General features: G+C 44.1%; 1 long non-coding RNA gene across 4 annotated transcripts in view; it reads right to left on the reverse strand.

Annotated features, from left to right (window-relative positions):
* LOC115341743 overlaps window positions 1-20,043 on the reverse strand; it is a 101,634-nt gene that overhangs the window by 75,670 nt on the left and 5,921 nt on the right. For all 4 annotated transcript variants that reach the window (XR_005932497.1, XR_003923514.2, XR_003923516.1 and 1 more), the window contains exon 2: window positions 5,192-5,371. This is a non-coding gene — a long non-coding RNA (uncharacterized LOC115341743). The remainder of the gene's footprint in view (window positions 1-5,191; window positions 5,372-20,043) is intronic.

Raw genomic sequence — 20,043 nt, forward strand, 5'->3', positions numbered from 1 at the left:
TATACCAAGGCAGAAAAGCAGGCATCAATGATACCTTACAGTAGCCAAGACCAGGAGCGGGTTGCCAGACATCAGAGCACCCTTACCTCTCCTGGTAGGTGCTTCTGCACATCTACTGCCAACAGCAGTGGGGGCATCTAGCCCTGAGCTACAGCACACATAAAAGCAAGAAGCAGGCCCGAGTACAAACAAATGCGCTAATCCGAAAATCCAAAGCATAAGGAAATCTCTAGCCTAGGATGAGAATAAGGTGACCCACTCCAAGTACAAGGTGACCTGCTTTTTCCCCATTTCTGATGGTTCTGATCCTCCGAGTCCCCATGCAACCGCACTGTGAAATCCATTTGAAACATCAGAGAGAGCCTGTGCATCAAACTAAAATAAATTCTTCTACCCACCCAGCCTCCTTATAGGCCAACAAAAGGCTCCCCCCTTTCTCTGCTATACCCATTTCACTGCCCTTTGGCTCAGCAGCTCAAGTACTTCATGGAAATCAAGCATGTGTTTGATTCCCTTGAAAATCCAAATTGAGATGCTTGAGTTTATTTTATTCTGTTTTCTTAAACCCAAATAGAAAAATAGGTTTATACACATAAATAAAAAAATAATAACCTGCCATTTAAATCCTGTTCAGGCAATTAGCTCAGTGCCTAGCTCCGTGCTAATGCAAACGCCTTTCTTTGTTTGTTCCTATTTATACTGCTCTTTAAAGTTCATTAAAATCACTGCTGCTATCTCACACAGAACAACTGTTCAAAACATCAGTGTCATGCAGTCAGGAAATTTATGCTTTGAAGTTCCCTCCTTTATTCATTTTTATCAGGCTTTTTTCTCCTTTTCTTTTTTTCTTTCTTTTTCTATTTTTTTTCCTTAATGACTAAACCAGTTTTATGCTCTTCACAGTTATTCCAAAATCTGTTCCTCCTGACACGGAGCTGATACATCGTTCCTCGCTCATAACCCTTTTTCTCATTTTCATCATTTCTCTCCTCGCTTGCTTTGGCTCTCTGCTAAGTCCATCACAGCTTTGTTTTTATATCCTCGTCGCTGTATTTTATAGCCCAGTAAAACCTAGAAAGCTGCTTCAGAAAACACACATGCCAGCCCTTTGATGTTTGTGTTTGTGTGGCAGCTTGCTGGAACGTGTCAGCATTCGCACAGAGACAAAGCCCCGGGAACCCACCGGCTGCTGGAGTCAGCCCTGCCAGACGCGGGGCTGCAGGCAGTGGACAGCGGAGCAAAGGCAGGGACAATAAAAGGGGAACAGGTGAATGCTTTCCTCTCCAACCCCAATCGAGATAAATTGCCTTTTTGCCCCAGTCCCCCACACCACAATGAATTGCTGCAGCTCTTCCAGTATTAAAAGCTCCATGGGACAGAAGAGGCATCTCACCCAGGGGATCAGCCCTGGGGCCAGGACTGTGAAAATGCTTCTTGCCTTTGCTTTGAGCTCGCTGCTCCCCTGCAGACTGCCAAAAAGTGAAAGGCAACATCTATAGATAGGGACCATTGCTCAGCGATGAAGGACAGCCAGTGCAGGTCCTTGGCAATGGGAGAGTCAGGGCCAGGAGCAGGTGGAGGATGCTTGTAAAAATAATGGGGATTTGGCTGTGAGCTGGCTGGAGAAGGAAGAGAGGCCACCTTCGCTTTTCTGTATCCTAAGAATTGTGTTTAACAGCTTTGCACCAAAACACCTTTCTTGTCCAGGAGGCAATGTCCTGTCCCCCTCCACCATGTCTGCGGGGAACCATGGGACAGTATCTCCAAAGGCACCTACAGATTGTCTCCACTGTGGCCAAAGACGACACATTCAGCTACCGTAAATCCATCTTAGCAGAGACTAGGGGAGCCCAGCTCGATTACAAACCTTGCCTCAGCTTGGAGCAGAGTCACCCTGTGCCAGACCTGGGACAGAGAGGTGCTGCCCCAAATGCTTTTGTGTCTAAGCAGACAACTCAGAAGGTGCAAGCAGGACGACACTGCAGAGGAGTGCCTGATCTAGGGTCCAAAAATAGACCAGTTTTAATGAACATTAAAATGAGAATTGTTTTCAGACTGGTGCTGTATCTGCCAGGTGACACCCCTGCTCCTGCGTACCTGCACAAAGCCCAGCTTGCAGAGGATTGGGAGAAGAAATGTGGATTGATCCTGGATGTGTCCATCAATATAGTCCAGATCACTGACTATCACCTGTTTCAACCAGCAGCCTGCTCTCTTCCGCTGGTCTTCAACAGATTTTGGATTAGACATGGAGGCTTACAAAGACCAGATTACCTGTATGATTATTCAGAAACAGATTTGTAGATAATTTTAGTTGTATATACTCAAACTTTGTTTTGAATAAAACAGTTTAAAAATACTGTTCAAGCCAAATACAGGTTATATCACTGTGTAATTTTGCACCCATGCCCTTTAGAAAGTGATATTTCCCTCCTACCCAGAAGAACTGGAGAAACTTATACGCTGAGAATGAGCAGAAGACCTCTGTCAGGAGCCAGAATTGTTTTTCAGCCTGCAGTAATTAACGAGTGCTGTAGACCATCACTTAATATGATACAAAGAGCACTGCCAAATCTCAGGATTATATCTGGAGCTTTACTCTCAAGTCCCCTGTGTCTGGAAACATGTGATTTTAAGAAAATCTCAGCTTTAATTTTTTTTAAATGCTCTTCTGAATTTTACGGCTGCAGAGGAAAGCTCAAAAACATGAATAGTAAAGGCTATCAAAAGCAGAACAAAGAGTTCAGTATTAATGGATTTATTTTTTTTTTAACTTTTTCTTCTAAGCTGTCTCTTGAGTTGAGGGGGCCTGATTCGTGGTATTTTGGCCACCAGCAGTTCGTGGTGCTCAATATGTCATAGTAAATAACGAATGCCGTGAGCCATCCCTTAGTAGTTTTAAAAACAGTTCTGGCTCCCAGACATGAAGAGTCAGTCAACGGCTGGGACATGTTAGCACCTTGCACAGAGGAGACACCACCCCATTTCTTCCAGGACTCTTGAAAGAGGAAAACATTTTTTTCTCCACTACAACATGAGTAATGCTAGCTATGAGGTTACCTCATTTGGCTTAGCCAGAGTTAAACGGTTCCTAGTTCCTGGTTTCAGTCCACAGCTCTTTCAGCTCATCCACCACATATCAAATGAGAATTTGAAGGGCAAACTTCCCTTTCTGGTGAGCCGAGGAAACCCTGCCCAGCGCCTGCACGGGCAGACACATAACAGTGATGCCACACTCAGCTCTCCCCATGGATTGCCATCGTCTTACTCTTCTGATGATGGCTCGGGAGCAGTAGAGAAATCTAATTTCTCAGCATCAGATTTACGGCTGAAGCGGGCCTATCTGACAAGGGAAGGCATTGTGCTTATTCAAGCTGATCAAGAACCTGAGAGCAATTTCTATGGAAAAAAGGTCTGCTTTAATAGACAGATATTGAAAGTGAACTCACAAATTGCTTAGGGCTTCAGATGAACAAAACACAAGAAGGATTCGATTTTCAGCTGCTTCCCCTTTCTTCTTTCCCCAAACCCACACCAGTCTCAACAGGGATGTGGTGCCTAAACAGCCCCTAAGCACCCATGAGACTCTGCCCAGACTTCTGTGCCCCTCATTTTCACACAACAAGGAAAGCTGACAACAACCATCCACAGTTTGATCTAGCTTGCACACTCTCCAGGGAACAAGTGTCTCCAACACGATGTCCAATACAAACTCGATGACATCTATTCCACCACTACTACAACACACCGCCACAGCAAGAAGGCAGCAGGTGGCGAACCACATCTCCAGGAGCCCATGTGGGCCAGCGCAGTTGGCAGCACCCATCTTACCAGCATTGGAGGCCAAGGACATTCAGAAAACCCTACAGCATGTGGTGTGTTAAGCTCAGAGCTTGCCCCCAGTAAAACATAGCAAGGGTTAACATCAGAGTGCAATAAATGCACTATCAATTTAGTCCAGTTTTTACAAGGCTAATTCGTCTGCCTTTTCAAGATATTCTCCACCAGGGTCTTGAACAGGAGCCTGAAGTAGGGGGTGGATGGAGACCAAGTGTGTGAGCAGCGTTTTATGGGGCGAAGTGAAGGGCCATGAGTAGGCACTGCCCCCCTAATAACCCTGGAGAAAAATTCTGGGTTGAAATGCCTAAAGCAGGCTTGACCTGCAATGGAATGGAAAGGTTCCTGCTCTGGTTATTGTCATCTTGTGCTTGGGTCCTAAATGTTTACCTCTCTGGTTGGAAGTCCAAGGTTCAGACTCCCTGACGGTGCAGGTGCTGATGGACGTACGGAGAATTTCCAGACAGCGCTGGAATCCCGGCCACAGTGCAACCCTCCTCTGATTTACTGAGCTGTGCAACGGTCAGGGACAGATCCCATCCCTCCCTCTGCTTGCAGCGTTACCACTTGCTAGCCTCTGATAATGCTGTGTCTCGCCCAGAGGTGCTGCCTCCAAACATACAGACAAAACCCAAATTGATAGCACTGCCATCAGAGGTCTCCAGCTGCAAAAGCTGATCCCAATTCCCTGCCTCCTCCTACACTCCACTCACCAGTGCAGGATGAGGTCTTTTCTGTGCTAGCTCCACACCGATCCTGGCAGTTGCCTGGCAGTGCTCACCAACTGCAATGCAAGGTGTCCCTTGGTGGACATTCACACGCTCTCTCATGTCCTTCAAACTCTTCTGAAGGACTCCCTTGGCAGCATTGCTCGCATACTAGCCCATACTCCAGGACATGGAGGGTTGCACCCAGTAGCAACACTCTACAAACCAGGATTTGGGGGCTGCCCCATCACACAGGTTAGATCCAGGCAGGCCACCAGCTCCGGAGCCTTTGGTAAGGAGCCTACACGTGAGCTGTGCAATGGAAAACAAGTAACCGGAGCTAACACTGCAATAATACCTTTGAGAATAATCACACACGCTGAGCTCCTACCATGTTGTTTATAAAGCCAAAGCAGGCAGCAATCCAGATGGAGCCACACGGGAACAGCGCAGGAATAAGCACACGAGGCCCCTCGCTTGCACAGACAAGACATAAAACAGAAACACAGTATTTATTCCACTCTATACTGGGCTGGACTGGAGCTTCTTATCCCTCCGCTCGATGGATTAGCAGCCACTAACAATGCCTCTCGAGGCAACTCTCAGTTTTGTTTCCAAAAGTTTATTCCGTTTGTAATTTCTCATACCTGCTAATCTCTCCCGGACGTCCTCAGCTGCTCCAGAGCAAGGGTGAGGCTGAGCTACGTGCCGCAAGGCTCGCCGGGTCTTCCTTCACCTTGCTGCCTGCCTGTCATCCCTGCTGCTGCTCATGGAGGCAATGCAAAGACAACGGATGGGTTTTGGATGCTCAGCTCCAGTGCTTCTTTCTGTGGGAAGGAAAATCAGTGGGAATTTCAAGAGCATGTTGAATGCAAGCTCAGATGGTAAGTCAGTGTCAGATTGTCCAGAGGACTTGCGTGTGGCTACAGCCCTGCCTCAGGCATTTCCAAGGGCCCCAACTGCTCATCTTTGCAGCTTGAAAGACCCTTCAAAGTCACTTTTGCAATCTCATGACTGCTTCCAGAGTCCATACGCTCATTCCTCCCAGCGTGAAACTCCAATGACCCTTTTAAAGAACAAAACCAGCACAGTAGCACTCAGAAGCAACCCTACAAAAACTAACAAGCCTTTGCACTCCAGCAACCACAGGCCACTTTCTGGGAAAAAGGCAGGATATGGACACAAGGGAAGGGAACACACAGCAGTTGCTGCAAAGAAAGACTCCAGTTTCCAGCACAGAAAGTTTTCCTATGGACATAAATAAACCCTGTGGCCATGTCTTTTTGGTCATGCTGATAATTTCCTCAGCTCCTGAGCCCTATTTCAGTAGACACAGTACCTTTTCCATACAAAGCTCATCCCACCTCATACTTCAGGCTGCTACTCAGCCACGGACCTGAAGTGACAGAAATGATGAAGCCGCATGGCCATGTGGTTTCTGATGGCAAAAACCCGTGCTCTGACGCAAAGCATGGATCTAGACATTTTATGGCATTCTGGAATTTAAGAGCCTCCAAATGCTACTCATAAAAGGAACATGAAGAACTGCTTTTCAACACCATTCTCCTATTTTCTCCCCCTTTCCCTTTTTGCACTCCAAAGGGTGAACGACTTTGGCTCCAGTGGAAAAACAGAGAGGACACCAGGAATTATTTACTTATTGCTGCCTTTTCTTCATCAAATTTTCCTCCTTTAGGACTTGGCCCTGGCTGGTTTCCCAAGCAAGAACTGAGACAGGCGACGGTTCATCCATCTCTATTCAAATTACTTTTGTACTGCATTGAATAATTGTGCCTCCATTTTACTCCAGGGCTAAAGGTGACTGACTTAAAGGTGATTATCTTTTGTTAATAGCCTGCATTACTGAGCAAGATCTCGGAATTACCTTTGTAATCCTTCCCCACACTTTAATGTTGCTATTATTATTAATATTGCTCTTTAAAACATACTTTTCTCCTGTCATGTGGAGGCAGTGACTGCTGCTTCTCAGGGAGATGGTGAAAAGGCTGCCTGATACTCTCAAGCAGGAAGAACCCAGTGCATCACGCTGCTTTTTTCCTTAAAGGTGGGGGCAGTTTGAGTCCAGCCATGAACAAGAGGCATTTGATTAAATTGATACAGGATGGCTGCAGCTAGGCTTCCACAGTCAATACGGACACCACAGCTTTAGGAACATATTTAACCATTCTGTAGGATTTTTACAATATGTTTTATCTTTTAAATAAGCCCATTTCCACCTTGCCATCCCACTGCAAGCCCTGGGGCGCAATGGGCACTTGCACCAGTAGCCTTTCTTTCCCCAGATCAGGACTGAGATACCATCCCAAATCTGGTGGATGCAAGTCCAACCTCAGAGGCAGCATCAGTGACTTCAGATTTTTTCATTCTTTTCAGGATTTAGAAGAGCTCATCAACACTGCTTCAGGAAGGTCTTTTACCAATCCAGCTCACACAGCGCTCCTGAAATACCCCATCAGGAAATCCCAGCACACCATAAATAATCGGTATTAGGCTTATATTTTTCATAGCCCAGACTTTCTGCAGTTTCTGCTCTAACAAATCACATTTGTCAAGCTTTCCCCGCATTGTCTGCTGAACACTGAGCACCAGCATTGTTTGACGGGCGTTTGCTGAGCATTCAAAGGACAGGCTCTGGAAGGACTCTGTGCCCAGCACCACTGCTAGAGCTTGAATATACAGTATTTCACACATACTTGCACACTGTGTGTTACTTCCAATGTCTTCTATCTGTTCTGTCTTCTCTTCCGTCTGTATTTATATTATTGTTTGCTGCCTCCCATACAGAAGTAACTAGCTGAAGGCTTGTGGAGAAGTGTATAATTTGGTTCAAGCCAGGCTAGCATATTCTATCATCATCAGTGTTGCACTCAGGTGTGTAACATGCAAATTCATCAGTGTATTGCAGGCAAAAGGTAAATGTCTTGCTATTAAAGATAAAACGTTATGAACTTGTAAAGCTAACTATTATTATTAAACAGTTGAACATCCAGAGGTGGAGAGAAGAAATACCTTTCCCGTACTGAACTTTAAGCTGTGAGGTGCATAAATAAATGATGTATTCCTTTCACATAAAATGCATATTAGAATGCCATTACTAAGCTCAAAACAACAGGAGTTCAAAGGTAAGGAAATGCCATGCCACCTCATCAATTAATGCCATACTATTTTTCCTGCCACATTTGGTGCCAACTGCTGCCTACATGGCCCTAAAAGTTTAACACAGCCTTGGAGCCTGTTCTCTACTCACCAGCAGCCAGCTCCCACAAGCTCACCTCTTTTGCTGGCATCACTGCTAGATTACCTTGGTATGCAAGGTGAGCAAGATCTGTTTTGTCAAAGACATCAAAATAGCATGTTTGGTAGAAATTTGAGGCAGCATCTTCCCGCTTGCGTCAGTCCTAGTGCGTAGTACTTGAATGTAACAATAGCAAAGAGAACCGAGCCAGGAACTGTCACCCACCAAACCCCACAGCAAGATCCTTGGACCAAGCCCTTCTCCATGCAGGCCAGTCTAACTAAACCAAGCCCTCCTGCAGAGACAGCTGGCTCTCCTCAGACAGGCAACAGGTGACGAAATGTAGGAGAGCCAGGAGAGATGATATCTCCCTGCCCTCCATGTGCTCACGCTGCAATGCCGTTCAGAGGAGGATGGGTCTGATCCAGACCCACCTTCCAGTGCAACCAGAAACCTGCCGCTTTGTCCGGGTCAGGCTGGGAGATGAGATTGTGTGAGGCTACTGAAGCCACCTGGAAATTTAGTTTAACTCCCTGCTCTGACCTGGATCTGGGTTGGAAGCTAAACTCATGTGCCAGAAATGCAAGAGGCCAGATCCAGGATGCAAATGTCCCACACAAGTGCGCAGTCTGGTTCTGCCATCTCCCCTTCAGCTTTTCTGTCAGTGCACAAGACACCAGTCTGAGTTTCTGCCAAAAAAAAGGCCCCATAAGCAGCAGCTCTAAAGGGAAAGGATCTGAGAGCAGCAGGGAAAGACCCCCAGCCTGTGGAGAGCAAATGTGGCAGCACTTTGCAACACAAAATCACACAATTTCTGGAGAGCTGCACATGTCCCCAGCCCACTGCAGCTCTCCAGGCAAGGGAAAGCCACACTTCAGGCTGGAAGCACCTTCCCATACCTGATGAGTTATGCAGTTATTTAACAACTCACTGTCTGTCATTACTTACAGCTTTACACATAACCAGAACTTCCTAACTGGCTGTGCACATTACGGCCATGGTCACCAGCAAATAAATGCCCATGGCTGATGGCCTTATCTCTATGCAGAAATTCCACCCTGGAACTGAATACAAAATATTTAAGGTTAATCATTGCACTTGTCAGATGGTTAAATCCACTCAGCATTTGACCTCTCATCTTGTCATGCCCATTTAGATTAAAATCATCGGGGCTTGCGCTGCCCATAGCACCTTATCATTCAGCAGAGGCTAGGCTCAGGTGGATAAAGTGCTGATATATATCTCAGGCCTGGAAAAAACCTTTCAAATACCTTCCACTGCAAAACTTGCATTTTTGTGCCTGCAATCAGACCAGAGTGCTATCCGGAATGGTTGTTTAGCTGGCCCAAAACGACGAGACAGGCAACAGAGCCTGTAATACAAAGCCCCATTTCTCATATTGGTTTTCAAGTAGAGTTAAGCAAGTCAAGGGAAATGGTCTGAGCAGCAAGAGGGAAGAAAAAGATATGAGGAAAAAAATATGTAGAAATGTCTGTTTGAGAAAACAGTACTTGGCTTCTGAAAATAAAAAGCTTACTAGTCAGAATAGTCCTTCCCCAAAGCAGAAATTTTCCAGTGTTCCCATAAAAATGAAAGCCATAAAAAAGGATTTTCAATTCCAAAACATACACATTTTCAACTGAAAAGCTTTCAAATGTAAATAGTTTTGTTCAGCCATGATGTTCTGGCTTTGAGTTACCGATAAAGCATGGATGCTTTTAGAAAACAGCAGATACATTCCACAGAAATTTGTATTTCATTAAAATACTTTTTTTTTTCCTTTTTCCTTTTTCTTTTTTTTTCTTTTTTTTTTTTTTTTTCCTAAATCAAAGAAAAGTTTTGGCAGGGAAGTTACAACAGGCTTAGCTGTGGTTAGGACTTTTGAATGTGGCCAGGACTGACTTAACTTCACCTCTGAATGACATCTGTCCTTTGGCTTCAACAGGACATTGCCCTGCACGAGAATTGAGACAAGGGGTTTTCTGACCCACAAAAAAACCTAGCAGTCCCAAGTTTGATGCCCAAATATATTATTAGTGACAGGAAATCTTCAAGAAGTTCACTAATTCACTTCAGCATCTACATTTTGATAACTTGTCTAAAGCTGCAAGATCTGGAAAACAAGACTGAAAATCCCCTAAAGCCGGGCCCTCAAGAAATATTCTGTATGTCTTTCTCTGAAGCATGTAGAAAAACCACAAGAATAGCCTTTCCTCAAGGTATTTTGAAACCTCAGCTCCTAGTTGGATTGGAGAAGGGCAGAGGCAAGCGGAAATGAAAATCATCTGGGGAAATGTTCACAAGGCTGCTTAAGACCTTGTGGAAGCCTCTGTCTGGATTTGGATGAAAGATGGAGACAAGGGCAGCTTCAGGGAATGAAGGAGATTAGAGGCAAAGAGGCTGTTTGCATTTTAGCAGGAAACTTCAGCAATCTTGAATTTCAAAATGGCTGAGAAACGTGAAATTAGACCAGATGCACTCCCACCAGCAGCTGTGATGGTCTGACCTGGAAAAAGCTCTAATAGTACCTGAATTTAGAGGTGGGTATAGAATGAGATCCAGCTCTATTCTTCAGTCTCACACCTCATCTTTAACCCTCAGCCCCATGAACATTTTCTTGTCCACCTACTTTCAAAACTGAACAACTGAGCAAAATTCACTCTGAACGGGGAAAAAAAAGGAGATTTAAGTCTTTCCCCTTTTAAAAAAACATCTCAAATGACTGTAAGCATGCATGCAAATTACATGTAAAGGAGGCCCGACTTACCTAATCAACCGCTTCCCTGGCACCAGGAAGCTGGTTGCCCAATGTCCACATGGTGTTTCTGGGGGCTCTGGCAACTCCTCTCTATGCCACCGATGGGTACCGACACCACCCCCCAAGTTTCTAGGACCTCGTGCTTGGCTTACCAGAAGCCTGTTGGCTGAAGATAACATGAACTATGGGCCAAACATACAGCAAATGTTTTGATTTACAGAGTTGAGCTGTGGCAAAAGTGCCTGTGCAGGTGGGGAGGAAGCAGCCTGAAAGGGGGGTTTCCTTCCTCAGCTCCTTCCATCTGGCAAAAAGCTGCGGAAGTCATTCGACGCCGGGTGGAGTGGGCTGGGAAGGACCCCATGTCACTGGGAACAGCCATGGCTTTGTACAGCTCGCCATGTTTTTCTCCACGGCTGAACTGTGAACTCACAAGAGGAACCTCACCCACTTCAGCTCAATCGCTTGCTCACAGGCAATGATGAGAACAGCTCTAGATCTTGCCGCATACCTCAAAATACACATCCCCGTTGCAGGAAGGACAGAGGACCAGCATCGTTACTCATGTCTCCCAATGACGACGGGAGGCAATGCGTTGCCCTCAGAACGGCTGATAGACCATCAGCTCCTATGGAACCATGCCAGTTTACACTGAGGCAGATCTAACTTTGCTCCTGCACAAGACAGAGTAGAAAAATATTAAAGCCTTGTTCATAAATCACTGTCAGCCTGTGACGAGGGTTGTCCAAGCTACAACGAGATTAATTGCTCGTCATGATTCCATCTGCGTTCCCCTCCCTGCCCGCTCCAGAAGTTGGAGGATCTGGAATCCATAATCCAACAAACGTGGCTTTTCTTTTCCTTTAACCTGATGGGATTTCAGATGGATCAGCTGCAAAAACACTTCAAACCCATACACAATCTTTCAGAAAATCAGGAAAGGCCCGCAGGGCTCCCCGGGCAAACAAGTGCCTAATTATGCAGGCAAAGATGTCATGCAATTCTATCACTAACTAACTGTTATGTGGCAGATGCCCCTCACAAGTCACTCCTGCTGATTATTTTTATATTTTTCTCTGTCTAGTCACCACGTGCAGCCTAAAACAGATCAGCGTGTAAAAAACTCACTGCTCTGGAGCACCACTAAGACTCTCCTTCTCATTGGGGCTGGAACTCATACTGAAAATGGAGAAAATACTGGAGAGCGCATCAACAGCAAAATGACTCCACTACGATTATTATTTGACTTTAAATTACTTAAAATACATCTTAACATTCTAAAAACACATGCAGGCGTTGTAATAAGAAGGGAAGGGCTGACATTTCACCTGCGTATAAAACCACAGCTCCTTTTACTGCTCTCCAGAAGACAAGTAACCTGCACTGGACTGCATCTGCAACTGTCTTAAAACAACCAGTAAGAGACTAAAAAATGGATGCAAATCAAATGCATTTTTCAGTAAATGAGACAGAATCTGATCTGGTTCAGTCTGAGCCCAGACCGTTGTGTATGCAACAGAACTTTGGGTAGAAACTAAGGTGATGATTTAAACTGCAGATTGTCTGGAAGATGTGTATCAGTGCTACTACAGGCATACTAACCTGTGCACAGTGCCACAGTCACGCCTCAGCACAAAATATATCAGTTCCCACACCAGAGCTGCCTTGCACCAGCTAAGCTTGGATCCCAAGTGTGACACACACTGGCCTGACTGCAGCCACTCCAAAACTCTTATGGAGCATTTAAGGATGTAAGGTTTATTTAGCCAGTGAACTTTTCAGGACAGATGATGTCTCTCCGCTACCTGCATGTACAGCATGAAGCACAACGGGTCTCTCCTCCTGCTTGGAAACATTACACAGGTGATGCCACAGCACAATTTATTACCAACAGTGCTCAGGCTTTCCCATTCTCAGATGTCACTGCTTTTTCTAAGCTTTCAGCTGTTCCCGAGACAGGAGGTGGCAGCAGGTCAGCGTGGTTCAGCGCTTTCCTTGCTGTTGACCTCCTCATCCATTGTGAACACAAAAACTTGCCTCCTCCCACCTCCACGCTTACCAGAGCCCCTGCTAGCCTCATGCTCTGCAACCTGAGCCCTTTCTGCAGGCCATCAGCTCAGCCTTGACTGTTCTCAGTAGGAACCACATAGGCTCCATTAATCATCTTTCCTCCAAGTCTCCAGTTTTCCACTCAGCCTCCCGCCCAGCACTCGAGCATCCTGTCTTCCATGCCACTCCTGGGCTGCGTCCAGGCCAGCCTCGCACTCACGTCCTGACTTCTTTGCACCACGCACATCTGACACCGTTTATTAAGCAACACCATTTACTAAGCCGTAACACGCTGGGCTGCACCGTATCTCTTTTCCTATTCAGATATAATTCTAGGAACAATCTAGATGAGATCACATATAGAGGAAATGACGCTTCTTGCCTGTACTGAGGACCAAATGGCAGCATTGTATGGTGAAGTGCCACAGACGTTTGATATGGTTGTATTTTTAGCCATTCCATCCCTTCTCAAATCAAAACAATAAGAGGGGGGTTTCTCAGTGGCTTTTGCTATACAATATCTGCTAGACTGCAACTAGAAATGTCTTCTCCTGAAACCAAAGGTTTGAAAAGCCCAGGTACAGACCGGCATGATGGGCTTGAACACTCTTATCAGCTGTGCTAGCATCATTCACTGTCCTCCTGGCAGAGGAGACAACAACAACTTCTCTCCATTCAGGAATGAGACTTCAGCTCCTCCAAGGCTCCAGGTTTGTGAATGGTGCTTAACAGCTCCCCTGCATTTTCCACACCCACGCAAAACTGCGGCAGGCAGGCAGACAAAACACCAAACCCAACAGAAAACGTGATCCTCTCTGGGGAAAATTTCAACTTTTCAGCCAGAAAGAGCAAACTGTGTCCCAGTGCTTTGAACTTAATGAGGCATGTTATTTTTAGCTTTTATAGATGAAAATGTCATTAAAAGCAAACATATTTCTGGGAAAAAAAAAGCTAAATACCCTGCAGTTTGGACTTTTTCTAAGGCCACCTCTACTTTCAACAGAAGATGATGGGTTATAATAATAATAAACACATTGGGCACCTTTTTCCTTTCCACACAGTGCACTGCAGTGTTGCTTCCAAATAGATAACAATATAATTTCTTTCCATTTAAAGATCCATTTGTTACTACCATGTAACTGAGAACCTGGGCTTCTCCTGCCAGAACGACCATCTGAAGTCTGGCTGAAGAGGCAGCACATGGAAACCTAACACAAGGCAGATGGCTCTGTACCCAGTCAGGCACAACAATAATCAGTCAAAATCCATACTCATAAATTGAACTAAACGGAAAGCTCTGTATGGGCAAGGAAGTTAGTTCATTTTGGGGTTAGTTTTATTTGTCCTAAGGGCTACTGGCACAGAGGATAAGTAGGAGGGTAACTCAAAATCAATCTTGCTAGAAAGCTTTCATCCCAGTGAAAATATCCATGAGCAAAATAGTTTGCAGAAAACGATCATCTGGTGCCTGGGTTTGAATTATGAGAGCACAAAGTTAGGCTCTGACTCCATCTCTGGGCATTCAGGCACTCTGCACCAGAAGCGCTTGCAATTCAAAGATGCAGTTTTTCAGTGCCAGTAGAAATCAGGCTTCTTTTAATACAGGACCTAAAGCTGGATTTAGGAACCATTCTGGGAACCACATTGTGACCATTTTTGCTCAAATCCTCGTCCATCTGATAATCTTCCACCACTCTTCAAGAAGTATCTGCCAAAGTAACAATTTAATTACTTTATCCATGTGGATCTTGCCACCTCTTTGCTCTCCCCAGCCTCTCACTCTCATATATGTGGCTCCTCAGAACTCACAATGTGAGGAATGCAGAATTTTCTCCAGAAAAAACACATCCATCTCCCAGGTCAGGGAAATCTGACTCAGTTGTAACATTAACAAAGACTCACATGGACAGATGTGAAGAAGGGGGACATAATCAACATTCTTCCCTAGGTCTAATCTGCTGCTGCACTGGTGCTGATCCCAGAATTCATCTGAGCAACAGCATTACAGTGGCTCCAAAGAGGTGTAGCTGGAGGAGGGTGAAAGGTTCCAACTCCACTTTACAAACCTTTCACTACAGAGGCAAACGCCCATGCCAAAACTCTACACTTCCAAAAGCTTCCAGGTATTACTTCCCCTCAGCCCCCACATCACTGGGGTCACAGGAGTATCATTCAGGGTTTGATTTACCAAAGGATTAAAAACATCACTGGGAAACATTTAAACCAAGCATACATTGCATTCACAGATATTTACAGGGAGGACTCCATGATCTGTTTTCTGTTTGCACCCTTTCCTGAAGAGCAATCCGTAACCACATCTGTGCTATCACCCTGGCAGCTGCAGGACACAGCAAGAGCCAAGAGCAAAAGAGCAAAGGGCTTGGATGAAAGAGTGCCCGGCGTCTGGCAGCATCCTCTACCTGCATGTGGGGTAGTGAGGACCATCCTGTGGAAAGGAGGTGCCTCTGGGACACTTGGCCACCAGTCAACCAGTAACTGGAAGAAGATTCTCAGTTCCTGGACTCTTCGGGATCCAAACAGGGTAAGACAAATGGGAAGGCTGGAAGGAGCAGCAATTCCAAAATTGTGTATTAAATACAGCACCTGTACATACGGGTGCTTAGGGAACATGGAAGGCCTCAGGATGTTTTTGGCTTTCTTCTGAAAAAGACATGCAATGAAGTCTTGCTTAATAGTAGCTCAGGAAAACATAATTTCTGACATGGGTGGGCTCCAAAGCAGAGCTTTAACACTATTGACTTTAATCTCTGCCTCTCTGGAGTAAGTCTTGATAGATTTATTCTAAGCACCAGGTTAGAATCCCAAATGGTGCCAACCAGCTTTTCGTGGAAGCCAGTGGAGCTCTGCCAACCTACACTAACTCTGTATTTACAAGGATTTTTGATAGGCAGAATTCAGAGATTTTGAGAGGTCCAGATTATAAAAAGTAGCACTAAATCAGGAGGGTGAAAAACAGGGCGATGGGCAGACAGATTTCAAGACACCATTCATGAGCCTTTGCTTTAGAAGAACATGAGCCACAGCCAGAACAAAAATCACACATATGGCCCCACAGCCTAATGCCAGGAAACCAGAGAGTGAAGTGATATCTACTTTATCACTGTCATAAGTAGATGAAAATCCAGCAAATGCTTCAAGAGACAAACCCCCCTGATGTTAAGAGGGAAACTGCCCTCAACTTCTACCCACTTTGGATCAGGCTTTAAAAAAAAAAAAACATCAATTTTTTAAAAGTACTGAGGTGAGTAAGGAGCAAATTGGTAGCCAGTAAAGAGCCCCAGAGCACCCAGCCATGCCCCCGCTGTAACTCAAGTCCTTTACAAACCACCGCCTCCACCATAGCAAAGGGAGAGCCAGCTCCGCTCTTGGGCAGCCTTTTTTATCCATGCAAATATGACATGAAAAATTTCAGTCCATAACTACCTTGCTAAATAGCATGTAATAGGTAGAAACAGTTCAACACACTTTTCAGTCTGCTTTCAGTGCAGATTAACTCGCAAATTGTGTCTCTGAGCATCCCAGCACGTACCAAGCTTTACTCCAGGCAGAAGTGAGATCAGCATTTGCTCTATGTGTTTTTCCAGAAGGGTGGGGGGGGGGGGGGGGTGCGGAAGACATTTGAAGGGCGGCATTCTTTTTAAAAAGGGGTCAACAACAGGTCAGCAATACAAGAAAATAGGTCATGTCATCTTAATTGGGAAGTCATGAATTTGGGGCTGTCCCCATCCTGGTAACACAGCAAGGATCTTTGTTCCAAGCATTAGGCAAAAGCCAGCACCGTTAGCCAAAATAACTTTTCAAGCAAACTCTCATTGAATAAATCTTTTACACTGAAGGGAACATTTTTCAGTACTCTGTTTTTTAACACCATTAACTTTAACTGTCAAGCCTGACAAGTATGGAAAACTGTTTTCTTACAAAAGGTAACATAAAAAACATTTTCCACTAAAAGGAGTTTTCCTTGCTACACATTAACTATCCATTTTGCTATTTAACTCTAATTGCTGTTTTTCTCCATTCCAAATCTTTTTTCCTCTCCAAGATCTGGACTTTAAAGAGTCTGAGTAGACAGGCGTTAACGCTTGTTTATAGAAGTTCTGTAACATGGATGTATTGTAATGAACTAATTATATTTAAGAGAAGGATCTGGGAATAACCATGACCCGTTAATCACATTCACTTATACACTCCTGTTCTTTTTTCCTACTATTTCCAAGTGTCTAGGTGAATTCTTCAAAATATTCAGGAGTCTAAAACCATTCGGGGACTTTCAGAGCTAAATCACTATGTAAATTAACAGCCACATTGGGTAGAAAGGGAAATGGAGTGGTGGTCCATTAGGACATCAGCTGACCAGTGGGGACATGCTGGCTCAGCAACCTGCAGGCACATGTCCTGGGAGGGGTTCATCTCTCCTGACTTTACCTTCTGAACATTGCATCTAGTCTCAGGTGTCTCTTTAGTAAGTGGAAAACATCAGTACCTCCTGGTGACAGTGTGGGTTGACAGGGGACAAATCTGTGCTGCACAGACTGACGTTAACTGCCTGGGTGCGTGTGCTGTGGGAGTCCCTGCTGCTCCCAGCATGCTGCAGTAACAGGCTAGATTATGAAATGATAAAGCCTGAAGTGATTTAAGACATGTAACTTGATTTTAAAATGTCCACAGTAGTGGGATTTGTGTTGATTTACCTCCATATGTTTCTAAACCAAGTTAAGTGGCTGCACAAATGGTTTGGAGATGTCCCCTAAAACAGGCTCCCAGGAGATGCAGCGATGCGAGGAGCCTGTCGAGCCACTTGTCTGCGTGGATGCACTTCTCGTCTCAAAGCAGGTGAAGGAATCAATATGAAGCTAAGTGAATTAATCTGTATCTGGAACGCTTTAATAAATAACAAGGTTTTCAGAAAATTCAGTCCCCAGTTTATTGGTTCTTCCAGAAATCCTCATCTAAGCTGGTAAGAAACAAATAGAAGTCCTAATTCACTTCTAGATCAGCCTATTTTTGTGAAGCCACCTCTTGTGTTACACTGTGACACACGGACAGCTGAGCTGGTAGCATACGTAGTGTCAGGGGTTGTTTGATTAATCAATGACAAAACCAGATGAGACCATGCTTTTCACTTCTGACCCCCTGGATAACTCAAGCCATAAGACTTCCCAGAACTGATCCTTCTAAAACTAGAGTAGGTATTTTAGGAAAAGAAAAACATGTAAAAATTTCCAATGAAACAGAAAGCTTCATGTTTCTTAGTGCACTGTTGTGAGTAGTTAATTGCGCTCACTGCTGAAAATGTGTTTTATGTCTAGTCTGAGTTTACCTACCTTCAGTATCTCTCACTGTTTTTTATTGCATGTTTGTTTGCTGGACTAAGTCAGCCTTTTTATTGTATTTATGTTTCTCTCCACCAGGGTGTTCAAGTCTCCCCATCACCTTCCTCTTTGTTAGGCGATGCAAACTGTCTCCTTCAGTCTCTGGTGGGTAGATGTGCTTTCCAATCATTTAACAATTTTTAAAACCTTTTTCTCAATTCTCTCCAACTTATCAGCATCTTCCTCAAACTACCAAAGCCACAACTGGAAACTGCAGGAAGAGCACCTTCCTCCTTGTCTCCTATAGTCCTCTTTTTATACACCCAAAGATGACGTTTCCCTTCTTTGCCACTTGGCTGATGGTCCCCACAGCTTCACACATCTTTTTCAGAGTCATCAGTTCCCAGGATATGGCCCAGCTCTACATGGGTCCTATTAAAATGCATTGGTCATTTTCATCCAGGTTACTAATAGGATCTAAATCATTCTGCACTGGTAATCTGTCTTTTATTTCAGTTATCTCTTCTTCAGATTTTGACCTAATCTCAAGGATAGATCCGTGATAACTCCAGGACTCCATTAGAAACACCTCTACTCACTGACAAATTCCCATTTAAAACTGGAGACCACAGCAGTTTGTTATCCATTTCAGAGATGCCTAATTGGTTTTCTATCATTCCAGCCTTGTGTAAGAACTTATTGATAGCCAAAGGCAATACTTTCACAGGACCACAGGGTGATTCAGGTTGGAAGGGGCCTCGGGAAGTCACCTAGTCCAACCTGCTCCTCAAAGCAGGGTCAGACATGAGATTGGACCAGGATCCTCAGGCCTTTCCAGAAATTTATCACATCAGTACTATTACATTTATCAACACCACTTGTAATCTTCATGGAAAAAAAAATCTAATTAGACAAGAACCATATTCTATAAGCCTGTGTTGATTGACACTACTTACATTAATCCCTTTAATTCTTTACTAATTACATGCCCTATCAGCAATTCCATTATTTTGTCTAGGATTAATGTCAGGCAGAAAAATCCGTAGTTATGTGAGCCACCTTGTTTATCCCTTAAAAAATAATGGTACAAAACTAAACTTCTTCCACATAGCTGTAACTTGCTGGTATTTATTATCTCTAATTAAGAGCTGCTATATAACATTCTTTCAATATAAAAGGTGTTTTATTGTTAAAGGACATGATCACACAACCTCCCTTTTCCCCGTAAGAAACAGAAATATTTATTGAACTCTTCAAAATTCTGTAAAATATTACTAACAATGCTATCATTTTCATGTAGCACTGATCTATTGTAAATATAATTATATCACTCAAGAAAGAGAGCTGCATTTCTATGGGGATTTCATTTTGAAAACCATATGTTGGAGCCTTGTGCTGCAAATACTAAAAATGTGCTCAGAATTCCTAAAATTATACTTGAAAATATCCAGACACAAAAACAATCGCATCTAACATAGAAGAAATTCTATATTAGGCCTCATTTTTACAGATCAAGGGGAACTGATGACAGAATGTGAAAATATAGTAGCAGCTTAGGTACAAGAGACTGATTTGATTACATTTGTTATGTGCAAATAGAATAAAGTCCAAACGAGTAATGTATCTACTTGATGATTTAAAATGCCAGCTTAACAAAGCTGAAAATAATTACAAAGCAAAACAATTGGGAGAAAGAATTTGAGCAGGAATCTGTGAATGATAATTGGGAACTGTTCAAGACCTTTTTACTGCCTACGCAGAGGAACCACAATCCCACGGAAAAGAAAGAAGGCTGTGCTGGCTAAAAGCTGCTCTGGCTTGGAGGCCAAGGGAAAGCCAAATCATAAAGTAATAAATAATTCTTCTTGCCCATGGAAGACAAGAAACATTAATAGCAATGAATATAAGTCAGCAGCAAGGAATTCCACAACACTGATAAGGGATGTCATGTATGTATTGAAGGAAAATAAAGATACTGGGAACAAGAGAAAATGAAGGTTTTGTCTTCTGTGTGCAGAAGGTCAAAGACTCAGATCAGTAAGCAGCAAACATGCTGCAATGGGCATCACAAGTGAATCCTTCTGCTGGCATGCTCAGTTCTGCTGT

Source organism: Aquila chrysaetos, chromosome 5, assembly GCF_900496995.4.
Source record: "Aquila chrysaetos chrysaetos chromosome 5, bAquChr1.4, whole genome shotgun sequence".
Taxonomy (NCBI): domain Eukaryota; kingdom Metazoa; phylum Chordata; class Aves; order Accipitriformes; family Accipitridae; genus Aquila; species Aquila chrysaetos.